This window comes from Ovis canadensis, chromosome 1 (genome assembly GCF_042477335.2).
Source record: "Ovis canadensis isolate MfBH-ARS-UI-01 breed Bighorn chromosome 1, ARS-UI_OviCan_v2, whole genome shotgun sequence".
Lineage (NCBI taxonomy): Eukaryota > Metazoa > Chordata > Mammalia > Artiodactyla > Bovidae > Ovis > Ovis canadensis.
Window position 1 is genome coordinate 259,160,306 of NC_091245.1, and position 15,896 is coordinate 259,176,201.

A 15,896-nucleotide genomic window follows, 5' to 3' on the forward strand; every position below is an offset into this window, starting at 1 on the left:
AAAATAAAAATCAAACTCACAGAAATACAGAACACATTGGTGGTTACCATACGTGGGGAATAGAGCACAGGGGAAATGGGGGAAGGTAGGCAAAATTCCAGTTATAATAAATAATTTTGGATATAATGTATAGCATATTGTCTATAGTTCATAATCCCTGGAGAGGGAATGGCTACCCACTCCAGTATTCTTTCCTGGAAAATCTCACAGACAGAGGAGGCTGCTGGGCTACAGTACTTATTGTACATTTGCAACTTGTTAAGAGAGTAAATCTTAAATGTTCAGTACAGTTCAGTCACTCAGCCGTGTCCGACTCTTTATGACCCTGTGGACTGCAGCATGCCAGGCTTCCTGTTCATCGCCAACTTCCGGAGATTGCTCAAACTCATGTCCATTGCATCAGTGATGCCATTCAACCATCTCATCCTCTGTTGTCCCCTTCTCCTCATGCCTTCAGTCTTTCCCAGCATCATGGTCTTTCCCAATGAGTCAGTTCTTTGCGTTAGTTGGCCAAAGTATTGGAGTTTCAGCTTCAGCATCAGTCCTTCCAATGAATATTCAGGACTTCCTTCTTTTAGAATTGACTGGTTGGATCTCCATGCAGTCCAAGAGACTCTCATGAGTCTTCTTCAACACCACAGTTCAAAAGCATCAATTCTTCAGCCCTCAGTTTTCTTTATAGTCCAATTCTCACATCCATACACGACTATGGGAAAAACCATAGCTTTGACTAGATGGACCTTTGTTGATTAAGTAATGTCTCTACATGTCTCTACTTTTTAATATGCTGCCTAGGTTGGATACAGCTTTTCTTCCAAGGAGAAAGTATCTTTTAATTTCATCGCTGCAGTAATCATCAACAGTGATTTTGGAGTCCAAAACAATAAAGTCTTTCACTGTTTCCATTGTTTCACCATCTATTTGCCATGAAGTGATGGAACTGGATGCTATGATCTTAGTTTTCTGAATGTTGAGCTTTAAGCCAGCTTTTTCACTCTTCTTTTTCACTTTTATCAAGAGGCTCCTTAGTTCTTCTTTGCTTTCTGCCGTAAGGTTTGTGTCATCTGCATATCTGAGGTTATTGATATTTCTCCTGGCAATCTTGATTCCAGCTTGTGCTTCATCCAACCTGGCATTTCACATGATGTACTCTGCATAGAGGTTAAATAAGCAGGGTGACAATAAACAGCCTTAACGTACTCCTTTCCCGATTTGGAACGAGTCTGTTGTTCCATGTCTGGTTCTAACTGCTGCTTCTTGACCTGCCTACAGATTTCTCAGGAGGCAGGTCAGGTGGTCTGGTATTCCCACCTCTTTAAGAATTTTCCAGTTTGTTGTGATACACACAGTCAAAACTTTATTGTAGTCAATAAAGCGAAATAAGATTTTTTCTGGAACTTTCTTGCTTTTTCGATGATCCAAGATGTTGGCAATTTGATGTCTGGTACCTCTGCCTTTTCTAAATCCAGCTTTAACATCTGGAATTTCTTGGTTCAGTTGAAGGTACTGTTGAAGCCTGGCTTGGAGAACTTTGGGCATTTTTCTTTGCTAGCGTGTGAGATGAGTGCAATTGTGTGGTAGTTTGAGCATTCTTTGGCATTGCCTTTCTTTGGGATTGGAATGAAAACTAACCTTTTCCAGTCCTGTTGCCACTGCTGAGTTTTCCAAATTTGCTGGCATATTGAGTGTACTTTCAGAGTATCATCTTTTAGGATTTGAAATAACTCAACTGGAATTCTATCACCTCCACTAGCTTTGTTCATAGTGATGTTTCGTAAAGCACACTTGACTTCACATTCCAGGATGTCTGGCTCTAGGTGAGTGATCATACCATCGTGGTTATCTGGGTCATGAAGATCTTTTTTTGTATAGTTCTTCTATATATTCTTGCCACCTCTTCTTAATATCTTCTGCTTCTGTTAGGTCCATACCATTTCTGTCCTTTATTGTGCCCATCTTTGCATGAAATGTTCCCTTGGTATCTATAATTTTCTTGAAGAGATCTCTAGTGTTTCCCATTCTATTGTTTTCCTCTATTTCTTTGCATTGATCACTGAGGAAGCCTTTCTTGTCTCTTTTTGCTATTATTTGGAACTCTGAATTCAAATGGGTATATCTTTCCTTTTCTCCCTTACCTTTAGCTTCTCTTCTTTTCACAGCTATTTGTAAGGCCTCCTCAGACAACTATTTTGCCTTTTTGCATTTCTTTTTCTTGAGGATGGTCTTAATCACTGCCTCCTGTACAATGTCACAAACCTCTGTCCTAGTTCTTCAGGCACTCTCTCTATCAGATCTAATCCCTTGAATCTATCTGTCACTTCCACTGTAAAATCATAAGAGATTTGATTTAGGTCATACCTGAATGGTGTAGTGGTTTTCCCTACTTTCTTGAATTTAAGTCTGAATTTTGCAATAAGGAGTTCATGATCTGAGCCACAGTCAGCTTCTGGACTTTTTTTTGCTGTCTGTATAGAGCTTCTCCATCTTTGGCTGCAAAGAATATAATCAATCTGATTTTAGTATTTGGCCATCTGGTGATGTCCATGTGTAGAGTGTTCTCTTGTGTTGTTGGAAGAGGGTGTTTGCTATGACCAGTGCATTCTCTTGGCAAAACTCTGTTCACTTTGACCTGCTTCATTTTGTTCTCCGAGGCCAAATTTGCCTGTTACTCCAGGTAGCTCTTGACTTCCTACTTTTGCATTCCAGTTCCCTATAAGGAAGAGGACATCTTTTTTGGGTGTTAGTTCTAGAAGGTCATGTAGGTCTTCACGAACCATTCAGCTTCAGCTTCCTCAGAATTACTGGTCGGGGCATAGATTTGGATTACTGTGATATTGAATGGTTTGCCTTGGAAATGAACAGAGATCATTCTGTCGTTTTTGAGATTTCATCCAAGTACAGCATTTTGGACTCTCTTGTTGACTGTGATGGCTACTCCACTTCTTCTAAGAGATTCTTGCCCAGGTAGTAGATGTAATGGTCATCTGAGTTAAATTTACCTATTCCAGTCCATTCTAGTTCACTGATTCCTAAAATGTCAATGTTCACTCTTTCTGCCTCCTGTTTGACCACTTCCAATTTGCCTTGATTCACGGAGCTAACATTCCAGGTTCCTATGCAATATTGTTCTTTACAGCTTTGGACTTTACTTACACCACCTGTCACATCAACAGTGGGGGTTGTTATTGCTTTGGCTCTGTCTCTTCATTCTTTCTGGAGTTATTTCTCCACTCTTCTCCAGTAGCCTATTGGGCACCTACCGACCTAGAAAGTTCATCTTTCAGTGTCATACCTTTTTGGCTTTTCATACTGTTCATAGGGTTCTTAAGGCAAGAATACTGAAGTGGATTGCCATTCCCTTCTCCAGTGAACCATGTTTTGTCAGAACTCTCTGCCATCACCCGTCCGTCTTGGGTGGCCCTACATGGCATGGCTCATAGTTTCACTGAGTTAGACGAGGCTGTGGTCCATGTGATCAGTTCGGTTAGTTTTCTGTGATTGTAGTTTTCATTCTGTCTGCTCTCTGATGGATAAGGATGAGGCTTATGGAAGCTTCCTGATGGGAGAGTCTGACTGATGGGAAAACTGGTCGTGTTCTGATGGGCGGGGCCATGTTCAGTAAATCTTCAATCTTGTTTTCTGTTGAGGGGGATTATAAGTCACTTTACATGTGTGCATTTTCATAAATGTTACATGTGTGCATTTCATAAATATTCTCATCATGTAAAAGAAAATTATGCACTTTCACTCACTTTCTCTTTCAAGAGACTGAATCTTAAAAGTTCTCATCATATAAAAAACTTGTAACTATGTGGGGTGATTGATGTTAACTAAACTTATTGCAGTAATCATTCCACAATATATTCACAGATCAAATCATTATGATGTAACACAATGTTATATGTCAATTATATTGAAATAAAACTGAGAAAAAAGAAAACTCTTCTAATCAATCACTACCAGCTTTTATTTTCCAAAAATAACCACTGTAACACACCCCAACCAACCTACTCTTCCTAAATGTGACTTCAGCACTCCTACTGAAAGGTGAAGTCTGTTCCATCCCCTGGAATCTGGGTGGGTTTGTGACTATGGCTGATGTGATGCTACATGACTTCTGAGGCCAGGTCATAAGAGATGGTACTGCTTCCTCCGAGTCCTTATTCTTGGGTATTCCTCTCAGAAGTCAGCCACCATGCTGTGAGGAAGCTTGGGCAGTCCATGAAGTGGCCCATCCGGAAAGGGGCTGAGGCCCTGGCCTTCAGTCCCAGCTTGAAGTCAGCACCAACTGCCAGCCAGGGCAGTGAGCCATCCTCAGCCCTATGTGGGCCACCCCAGCTGAGTCCAGGTGGAGTAGAGACAAGTAGAGACTAGATTTATGAGCAAAATGAATGATTAATGTTGAAGTTTTGAGGCAGTTTGTTAGGCAGTCATAGTAACTTGAATACTATCTTGGTAGAAGTGAAATTAAAGTTCTTTCATTAAAAAAAAAATAACCCTGGATTTAAACATCAGGGGTTTTAAGTGCTGGGGCTTAACAGGCTGATCTTGTCTTGGGTCCCCTACTTTTGTCTCCTGCCCAGATGCAAGGAAAGGGAACTAGCTCGCTTCTGGGCGCCTTCTTCAGCATCATGATTTCTCTAATCTATAGTTACAATTCCCACCCCCAGAGGAGGGAATGGCTACCCACTCCAGTATTCGTGCCTAGAGAATCCGTGGACTGAGGAGCCTGACAGGCTACAGTCCATGGGGTCGCAGAGTCAGACACGGCTGAGTGACTAACACTTCAACTTAACATCAAAGAAGGGAAGGAACAAACGTGTACTAACAGGGGCATGAAGTTCCTGGCATCTAGGTACTTTGTGGACCAGGGCACAGATGGAATGAGGTGGAGGCTAGCATAAGGTGACCACACATTGAAGACATGAGTTCAAAGAGTATATATGTGTATGTCTATATGGTGCCTACATATTGAAGACATACATGACCATTTACTTTAAGGAGCTGTCATTCTGGAAGGGAAGAGAGTCATCTGTGACAGGGGAACAAACCTACACATCAAAGATGTTTTCTCAAAGACTTTCTCCAAACAACAGGAGTCAAAATTAGAGGAATGAAAAGGTCAGCTCAGTTTCTAATAAAATAACAGGATCGTTAATATTCAGGAAACATCTCGCTGACATCATGGGAAAGAACACAAATGCATCAGTCCAGACTGCTTTGTACTCTCCTAAACTAAAAGCAAAAGACTCATAAAAATGTTCCATGCTTTACAGTAGAGAACCTGACAGACACTACCTCAGCCAGGCGATCAAGGTCATGCTGATAATATGCACCCTGGATATGAAGACAGCACTTTACCTTTGTAGCTCTCCTTTCCCCTATATCCCAGGTCTAATGATAAGCAAAAGATCTGAAAATCCCAAATGAGGGTCATGCCACAAAATATCTGACCAGTACTCCTCACCAAGGTCATCAAAAATAAGGAAAGTCTGAGAAACTCACAGCCGAATGGTGTGTAAGGAGACACGACAACTAAATGTAATGTGGAATCCTGGCTGGGTTCCTGGAACAGAAGAAGGACACTGGGGGAAAATGAAGGAGATGTGAGTAAAGGTTTGGACTTCAGTTAATAATAATGTATCAATACTGACGCATTAATTGTGATAGATGTACACCAGTATTGTAAGACACTGATTACAGTGGGAACCGGCTGCAGGCTATATAGAATCTCTCTGCTTTATTCTGCAATTTTTCTGTTAAGTTCAAAACTACCCTGGGACTTTTCTGATGGTACAGTGGATAAGAATCCATAAGCCAACGCAGGGGACATGGGTTCGATCCCTGGTCCAGGAAGATTCTATATGCCGCAGAGCAACTAGGTCTGTGCACCACGACTACTAAGCCTGTGCTCTAGAGCCCGTGCTCTGCAACATATTGCAATAAGCCTGAATACTGCAGCAAGGAGTAGCCCTGGTTCACCGCAACTAGAGGAAAGCCTGCACACAGCGACGAAGAGCCAGTGCAGCCAAAAAAAAAAAATAAAAATAAATAAATAAATAATAAATAAATAAAAGTTATGAAGAAAAAACCCCAACAAAAACCCAAGACAAAAATCTAGCCTGAGATTTAAAAAAACGTTCCACAGAGGTAAGCCAGCAGGGACAATGTGAGAGTGTGTCCTGGAAGGAAAGTTAGCTGAAGGGAGGTTTGCAGGCAACTTTCCCAGAGCCTTGGTGTTAGATCATGTGTCCACAGATGCATTTTGGAGCCCACTTACAGAGGGGAGTGACTATTGTCATATCTATCTAACCCCTCTGCTTCTCACCGTTTACAGAGTTCTCATACAGAGTGTGGAGTTTGGAGGGGAAATGGTCAGGGAGACTAACAGCCTGAACACATAGTTATTTTAACCTGTTCAACTGAGGGATCAGTTTATATACATGCTACAGGTGTAATATAAACACTCTTGACCAAGGAAGCAGGCTGCATGGAAACCAAAGCTTATGTCTCATTACCACTGGGCTAAGTTGCCCTGCTGTCTAAACATGAAAACTATGAGATATTGGATATGGTTATACAACCAATCAAAGTTTCTGCCCATATCGCTTTCCTGCTTGGATGCCTCTCCAAAAACCCAATCTGTCACCTTGTCTTGACAAGATCACGGTTCCTCAATTTGTCCAATTGGAATTGGTGGCTACCTGCCCAGTGCTCACAAGGCAATCTGCTCCCATTCATACATGGCCCTTTTCTCCACAGAAACCTTCAGCCAAGGGTGTCATGGGAGGGCAGGGATGGACCTGCGGTCAGTGGGATTTAGGTCCATCCTGGCTCTGGAAAGTCCTAATGGTGGGACCTCTAGCAGATGAATTCAGCTTTGTTTTCCTTCTTGTATGTAAGGAAGATCATGCTAACTTAGTGTGCTTTCAGGGATGAGAACACGACACAGAGGCACAGAGGCCCCACTGAGGCCTGGATGCAACAGGTGAAAACTGTTGTTTTATCTTCTGCTACATTTGGGTCAGTTCTCCTGGGTTCCCTAATCCTGCTGCTCTCCACCTGGGTGCCCTTTCCCAATAAAGTCTCTTGCTTTGTCAGCACATGTGTCTCCTCGGGCAATTCATTTCTGAGTGTTAGCCAAGAGCCCAGTTTCAGGCCCTGGAAGGGGTCCCTCTTCCTGCAACAAATGGCAACTCTGGTGGGATTCTCCTTCGCTGAGACTGACATCCTGACCACTCGGGGTACTCAGGGGCCAGCTTGCCTGCCAATGGACCAGACCCAGCAGTTGCAACTGGGACCCTTTTGTCCCTGGTCTCCTCCTGACGCGGACAACTGGCCAGAGTGCCCCGACCAGTAAGGAACAAGAGACTTTATTGTCCTCTCTCCCCTCCTCTCTCTCTTTCCTCTCCTTAACCCTTCCTATCCTTCTCTGTTTTTCTAGTCACCTGGTCCTGGACGCAGGAATCTGGTCTAAGGGCCCTCAGCCTGAGCCGAGGATAGGAGACGGATCACCTCCTCTTGGCAGAGAACTCGAATTCTGGTTCTGGTCTGGTCTGATTTCTGGTAGGGCCGAGTTCCAGTTCTCCCTTCTCTGGAGGCCCAGGGAAAAGTCCCATAACGCCTAGGTATCTGTAGGTGGCAGGAGACGTCTGTAAGGCCACCCCTTTCGCACTCCCTCTCCCGCCTCCTTCCCCTTCTTCTTTCAACCTGGCTTCCTTTCCTCCCTTGAAATCTTTGATGTTAGTATTTGGATCTGAAGTTCTGTGTCTCTATAGGAGGTTTTCTGAGAGACTATATTCTTGTATTTAAGGGCTTCCCTGGTGGTGCAGAGGTTAAAGCGTCTGCCTGCAATGTGGGAGATCTGGGTTCGATCCCTGGGTTGGGAAGATCCCCTGGAGAAGGAAATGGCAACCCACTCCAGTATTCTTGCCTGGAGAATCCCATGGATGGAGGAGCTTGGTGGGCTACAGTCCATGGGGTCGCAAAGAGTTGGAGACGACTTCACTTTCACTTTCACTTTCACTTTCACATTTGGGTCAGGCCCCTAGGGCCATGAGCTTCTTCAGCATGTTGAATGCTAAAACTTAGTTCACTGACTTGTACTGGGGGCACAATAATGTTTTCTGTAAAAGATGAGAGGGTAAAAGATGACTTAGAGGATTCCAATCATTTAAGGTATTTGCAGCAGAATGCTTGCCACAAATTATAGATATTTATTTTGAAGACAATGTCAACAGAAGAAAACAGTATGAGTCCTGAGATGTGGCATTACAGTTGTGTGTGTGTGTGTGTGTGTGTGTGTACAGGCACACATATCTTGTTTTCACTTTGCTTATCTTAACGATTAACATTAATAGGTTCAAATGGACACACATCACATAAGCAGGAGGCAGAAGAAAGCTGAGATGCATGGAACCAGCTTCCTGCAGATCCTCCCAAGACCCCCTCCCACTGCTGCACCCACCGCTGCCAGCTCTGGTCCTCATCCCCTAAGCAAATCAGCCCTCGTGCCTTTCCAAAGTTCTAACTGGTGATGTCTTTTTGGCTTTTCATACTGTTCACGGGGTTCTCAAGGCAAGAATACTGAAATGCTTTGCAATTCCCTTCTTCAGGACCACGTTTTGTCAGAACTCTCCCTGATGATCCATCCGCCTTGGGTGTCTCATAGTTTCACTGAGTTAGACAAGGCTGTGGTCCATGTGATCAGCTTGATTAGTTTTCTGTGACTGTGGTTTTCATTCTGTCAGCCCTCTGACAGATAAGGAGATAAGAGGCTTATGGAAGCTTCCTGATAGGAGAGACTGACTGTGAGGAAAACTGGGTCTTGTTCTGATGGGTGGGGCCATGCTCAGTAAATCTTTAATCCAATTTAGGGCTATGTTCCCTCCCTGTTGTTTGACCTGAGACCAAACTATGGTGGAGGTAATGAAGATAATGGCGACTTCCTTCAAAAGGTCCCATGCATGCACTGTGGCACTTAGTGCCCCCGACCCTGCAGGAGGCCACCGCTGACCCACCACCGGAGACTCCTGGACACTCACAGGCAAGTCTGGGTCAGTCTCCTGTGGGGTCACTGCTCCTTTCTCCTGATCCTGGTGCGCACAAGGGTTTTTGTGCCCTCCAAGAGTCTGTTTCCCTAGTCCTGTGGAAGTTCTGTAATTAAATCCCACTGGCCTCCAAAGTCAAATTCTCTGGGGATTCTCAGTCCCTTTGTCAGATCCCCAGGCGGGGAAATCTGTTGTAGGTCCTAGAACTTTCTTAACACTGTGAGAATTTCTTTGGTATAATTGTTCTGCAGTTTGTGGGTCATCTGCTTGGCGGCTCTAGGATGGGGTTAATGGTGACCTCCTCCAAGAGGGCTTATGCCACAGGCTGTGTGACCCAGGTGGCTGTACCCAGAGCCCCTATCTCTGCAGCAGGCCACTGCTGACCCATATCTCACATGCTAGCAAAATAATGCTCAAAATTTTCCAAGTCAGGCTTCAACAGTATGTGAACTGTGAACTTACAGATGTTCAAGCTGGATTTAGAAAAGGCTGAGGAAGTAGAGATTAAATTGCCAACATCCTTTAGATCATAGAAAAAGGAAGAGAGTTCCAGAAAAATATCTACTTCTGCTTTACTGACTATGCCAAAGTCTTTGACTGTGTAGATCACAACAAACTGTGGAAAATTCTTCAAGAGATGGGAATACCAGACCACCTTACCTGCCTCTGAGAAATCTGTATGCAGGTTAAGAAGCAACACTTAGAACCGGACATGGAACAACAGACTGGTTCCAAATTGGGATGGGAGTACGTCAAGGCTGTATACTGTCACCCTGCTTATTTAACTTGTATGCAGAGTACATCATGCAAAATGCTTGGCTGGATGAAGCACAAGCTGGAGTCAAGATTGCCAGGAGAAATATCAATAACCTCAGATATGCAGATTACACCACCCTTATGGCATAAAGTGAAGAGAAATGAAAAATCCCTTGATGAAAGTGAAAGAGGAGAGTGAAAAAGCTGGCTCAAAACTCAACATTCAGAAAACTAAGATCATGGCATCTGATACCATCACTTCATGGCAAATAGGTGGAGAAACAATGAAAACAGTGACAGACTATTTTCCTTGGCTCCAAAATCACTGCAGATGGTGACTATAGCCATGAAATTAAAGACTGCTTGCTCCTTGGAAGAAAAGCTATGACCAACCTAGACAGCAATATTAAAAAGCAGAGACATTACTTTGTTGACAAAGATCTGTCTAGTCAAAGCTATGATTTTTCCAGTAGTCATGTATGGATGTGAGAGTTGGACTATAAAGAAAGCTGAGAATGATGACCCTATATGTAAGACAGCAAAAGGGACACAGATATAAAGAACAGACTTTTGGACTCTGTGGGAGAAGGTGAGGGTGGGATGATTTGAGAGAATAGCATTGAACCATGTATATTACCATATGTGAAATAGATCACCAGTCCAAGTTTGATGCATGGAACAGGGCACTCAAAGCTGGTGCACTGGGACAACCCAAAGGGGTTGGATGGGGATGGAGGTGGGAGGGGAGTTCAGGATGGGGTACACATGTACACCTGTGGCTGATTCATGTCAATGTATGGCAAAAACCACCACAATATGTTTAAAAAAAAAAAAGGAAGCTGAGCACTGAATAACTGATGCTTTTGAACTGTGGTTTTGGAGAAGACTCTTGAGACTTCCTTGGACTGCAAGGAGATCAAACCAGTCAATCCTAAAAGAAATAAGTCCTGAATATTCATTGGAAGGACTGATGCTGAAGCTGAAATTCTAATCCTTTGGCCACCTGATGTGAAGAACTGACTCATTAGGAAAGATGCTGATGCTGGGCAAGATTGAGAGAAGGGGACATCAGAGGATGAGATGGTTGGATGGCATCACTGACTTGATGGACATGAGTTTGAGCAAGCTCTGGGAGTTGGTGATGGACAGCGAAGCCTGGCATGCTGCAGTCCATGGGGTCACAAAGAGTGGGACACAACTGAACGACTGAACTGAACTGGTGATATGAGAGTGTTTGCCAGGACTTGGGATTTACAGACAAGTGCCAGCTTTGGCTTGCTGACTCAAGGTGCATCCTCTTGGGAGGGTTGGATGAAAGCAGGAAGGAAGGAGGATTTGTATTTGATGGTGCTGGCAAGGCAGCCCATGGGGGCTCAATGCGTCTTAGAAGCCATGGTACTCTGAACCTGTGGCTCCTAGAAACCCAGTAAAATGACTCCCCTGGAATCTGTAGCCCCACAGCCTGGGGTCTGGTCCAGTGAGCACCTCAGCAACTATAACAGGATCTCTCGACCCCAGGGGAGCCCTGGTGAGTTCCAGGACCTGCCTGAAGAGGCCGAGGTACCTGCTTGAGCACAGAGGCATCTGTCTACCCTCAGCTCATGTGTCTGTGCTAAGTCACTGCAGTTGTTTCTGACTCTTTGCAACCCTATGGACTGTAGCTCACCAGGCTTCCTCTGTCCATGGGATTCTCCAGGCAAGAATACTGGAGTGGGTTGCCATTTCCTCCTCCAGGGGATCTTTCTGACCCAGGGATTGAACCCATGTCTCCTGTGTGTCCTACAACTCAGGGGGGTTCTTTACCATTAGTGGCACCTGGGAAGCCTAGCCCCAGCTCAGAACTCTCCAAAGCCAGGAGGAGAAGAAAAAGAGTGCTGGCCTGATCACATCTGAGAGTCACTTACCTAAAAAGGACATTAGGGCTTTTGACCTGACATCCTCTAGGGCTTGCTAACAGTCTGGTGTCATCTCTCAGCACCTGCTCCTCCACTCGAAAGAGTTTGCCAAGGAGAGAAGGGAAGAGGAGGAGGGGGGAGGCTGGCAGGGATGTAGCACGGACAGTGGGAAGGTGCCTGGGGGGAGGGGTAGGCAGGCGGGGTGACACGGGACTGACTGACGTCAAGACTGGTGTCTGCTCTCTGTGGCATTGGCTGCATGGCTCCTGGGCTCGAGGCAGCTCAGTATTCCAGCCCAGCTCCTGTCGGGGGTCTGCAGGCTGGCTGGCACTACTCTCTGGTTGCAAAAGGTTCACCGCTTATTTCAGTTTGCCTGGAAAAAAGGCTCAGGCAACACAGCTGTGCATCCTTGTGAAACTGTCTAATTTCCCATGTCAAGGCAGGATACCTACACTCCAAGGTATAATTAGGCTTTGGGCATGAGTTAGTTTTCACAACTGAATTCTGAAAGTCAGCTCTCCAGGCTGTGTGTGCCTGGTGATGAAAGCTTCCCTCCTATCTCGTCCCTCCTTCTCTCCAACATCTCCATTTATTGAGCACCTACTATGTGCCAGGCAGTAACTCTACTAAGAAATTTTTATGTCATCTTACTCAATCTTCACAAAACTCTCTGAGATAAGAAAGAACACGTCTTAACCCATGTTCTATATAATAATAAGGGTACTCACCCTTCACCTCTTTATTATTCTCTTTTGGAGTAAAGGTCTGTGGGTATAGGTAACTAAATAATTCAATGTGGACTTGGAGGTAGTTTTTTTGGAGGAAAAAATAATAAAAACATCTTGTTTACATCAAGCCAAGTGTTCTGATGAGAATACAGAACAAAGAGGGAACAACAGAAGGTGGGCTGTAAGTTAGGACTATTTTGGATGGAACACATTTTATGCGCTGTGGCTTGCAGGGAATCTACATAAGCTGGAGGAACCCAGGAAGTCTTCCTGGAGGAAAATCCACACCCTCTGACTACCATTCCACCATCCACCCATTTCTTCATTCACACGTTCAACAAACATCTACTGAGGGCTAAGTGTGGCTTTTGTTTCTTGGATAAACTGGCATCCTGATCTCAGCCACGGAGATGGCTGCCATTACCTCATTCCCCACCATGGCTAATACAATGCATCTTGGCAGAGAAAATTCTGATAGTTTCTGAAAATGTCAGTTTATTTATGGGTGGGAAACACTTTATAGTGTGCTAATGTCCACTATTATGTATATGTATGTATGGACATACATGTATTATGTATGTCCACTATAATGTAAGGCACATATTTATTAAGCATTCTTATATTTATACTTCACTCCTGAAAACTGATACATACTCATAAAACCTTTTGTGAGATGGGTATCATTCCTGAAAACTGAGGTTCACAGAGGTTAAAGGATTTACTCAAAAATCACAAAACTCAAGGGGGACCCATGATATGCATGCATATTTCTATTTTTCTCTACCTTCTTTCTTTTCCATTTTCAGTGGACATTGCCAGATGCAAAAGCCCTTTAGTGATAACACTTGATTACTCCCAGCAAGCACACCACCTAGCAAAGGACTCCTAACTTCAGTAGGCCTTGGAGAAGATAAGTGGGTGACTATGCAGAGTCAGCGGAGAAGGCAATGGGACCCCACTCCAGGACTCTTGCCTGGAAAATCCCATGGATGGAGGAGCCTGGAAGGCTGCAGTCCACGGGGTCTCTGAGGGTCAGACACAACTGAGCAACTTCACTTTCACTTTTCACTTCCATGCATTGGAGAATGAAATGGCAACCCACTCCAGTATTCTTGCCTGGAGAATCCCAGGGATGGGGGAGCCTGTTGGGCTGCTGTCTATGGGGTCGCACAGAGTTGGACATGACTGAAGTGACTTAGCAGCAGCAGCATGCAGAGTCAGACTCTCAAAGGCTCTTCCACTCTGGTCCGACTCTACTCCAGGCACAGTTCAAACTCTGCCTCCGACCTGAACCCAACAGTATAGGATCAGGATCAAAATTGAGGCACATCTCTGACAGGCTCTGATCCCCAGGTCAAGTCTAGGGGTGGCGTGCGGACCACCATGAACACCCACCTTGGGGCTGCCATCTTTTGTAGACACCCTGCTTAGTAGTAGAAAGGTAGTTGCCCCTTTCTCCTAGGCAGGGGAGAATGAGAGACAGTTTCTTTTCTTTGTTTTTAAAAATTATTTATTTATTTGGCTGCATCAGGTCTTACTTGCAGAACCCAAGATCTTCATAGCATCATGCAGGCTCTTTCATTACAGCGTATGAACTCTCTAGTCGTGCCTGGGCTCAGTAGTTGCAGCTTGCAGGCTTAGCTGCTCTGTGGCCTGCAGGATCTTAGCTCCCTGACTAGGAACTCGGGTTCAAGTCCTAGTCAGGGATTGAACTGACTAGGTGGATTCTTAACCAATGGACCACCAAGGAAGTCCTGAGATGTTTTCTTGTCACTGAAATGTCCTTAGCTGTTCTCCCCTCACTCCAGACACTGCAGTTAACATGTCAGGTACCCAAGGCACACAGGTAAATGTGGCCTCCGAATGTGGTCCAGATTTCTTGTAGAATCTAGAACACAGTGTTTAAATACTACAGATCAAGGAACAGTACACTTTGTAATAAAGGGTGTTTAAGTTCTATTTTCATCTATCTCTCCTCTTTCCTAGAGAGGTATAGAGAGAACATAGACATTGGAACCAGAAAGAAAGTGAAGTTACTCAGTTGTGTCCGACTCTCTGCAACCCCATGGGTTGTAGCTTACTAGGCTCCTCTGTCCGTGGGATTTTCCAGGCAAGAATACTGGAGTGGGTTGCCATTTTCTTCTCCAGGGGATCTTCCCGACTCAGGGATCGAACTCGCGTCTCCAGCATTGCAGACAGACGCTTTACCATCTGAGTTACCAGGGAATCAGGAACAAGAGAGAGCTAGGTGTAAATTCAGTCACTAATTGCACGGCTTTGCATGAATTTCCCACACACACTGGCTATGTTGGGATTCTATCCTGTGATTTCCATTCACACACGTGCTCTCTTGTTGGTTCTTTAGATTTTTCACTGAATCAGTGTAGTGAAAACTGTGGTGCACTACAGATTCCTCCCCCTGCCCCGCAGCAAGGAGGTCTTCATGCTATCACTGCTACAAGCGTTGGCAGCAGAAGATGATACAGCCAAGTTTCTCTTCAGGACCTGCTCTCAGGCCAAGGTGACACCTCCTTTCTGGGAAACCTGCATCCAGTGACTGGTTCATGTGGGGTTAGAAGGACTGGTCCCCTACCTCAATTTGGGAGGACCACCCCAGCCCATGAGGTCTCCATAGGGTCTTTCTGAGGCCTCACAGCTCAGCTTCTTTCCATCTCTCCTGGAAGTGTTGTATGCAGATCTGTAGCTCATAATCTGCTTCCAGGGACTGAGGTCTGCAGTAAACCGCACCCACTCAGTGCTGATGAGGATTCTTCCTTCTTATCATTCCTTTCCTGTGTCTTACTCCACCACATTCTTTCCATTTCACCTAACATTGCTTTAGATCCACCAACTCTGGGTAGCCTCTCTCAGTGTAACCCTTCCTGGTTCCAGCCACCCTAGCTGTGAATGCCACTATAAATAATAGTATGCGAGACCTTTATTCTTGTCTTTGTGTATTTTCTCACATCTATTAGCCTGGAAGCAACTTGAGAACAGACAATTTCAAATTTAATTTTAAAATATCCCCTTTCACCCACTCACATACAGTGGTGGTCTGAGGTTACCTGATCCTGTTGATTGAATGTCTGATAAAACCTTCCTCTCCATCTCATTAAGCCATTCAGCACACGTTTACTGGGTGTTCTGTCTGAGCTAACTGTGCTCTTTGCTTGGGGACCCAAAAAGACAGTGATTTCTCCCTACCCTCCAGGGAGTTGTGGTTGAACACGAGGGCCTTGTGGAAATGTGGCTGACCCTGAAGCCAGATGCCAAGCTCCAGCCCCCTTGCCCCCAATTTCTGGCTCAGGAGTCCTGGGCAAGTTACCTAAAGCTCTCTGGGCCTTAGTTTCCTTACCTGTAAAATGAGATTAATAACACTGTTTATCCCCTATGGTTATTGTGAGGGGCTAGAGTTAATATACAAGGTTAAATATATATTAAATGAGTTAAAGGGTTTACAACACTCT

General features: G+C 44.7%; 1 protein-coding gene across 4 annotated transcripts in view; it reads right to left on the bottom strand.

The window, feature by feature from the left end:
- The window catches only part of TMEM108 (transmembrane protein 108), a 420,950-nt gene that overhangs the window by 24,511 nt on the left and 380,543 nt on the right, over window positions 1-15,896 (bottom strand). The gene's annotated exons all lie outside the window — the stretch shown is intronic.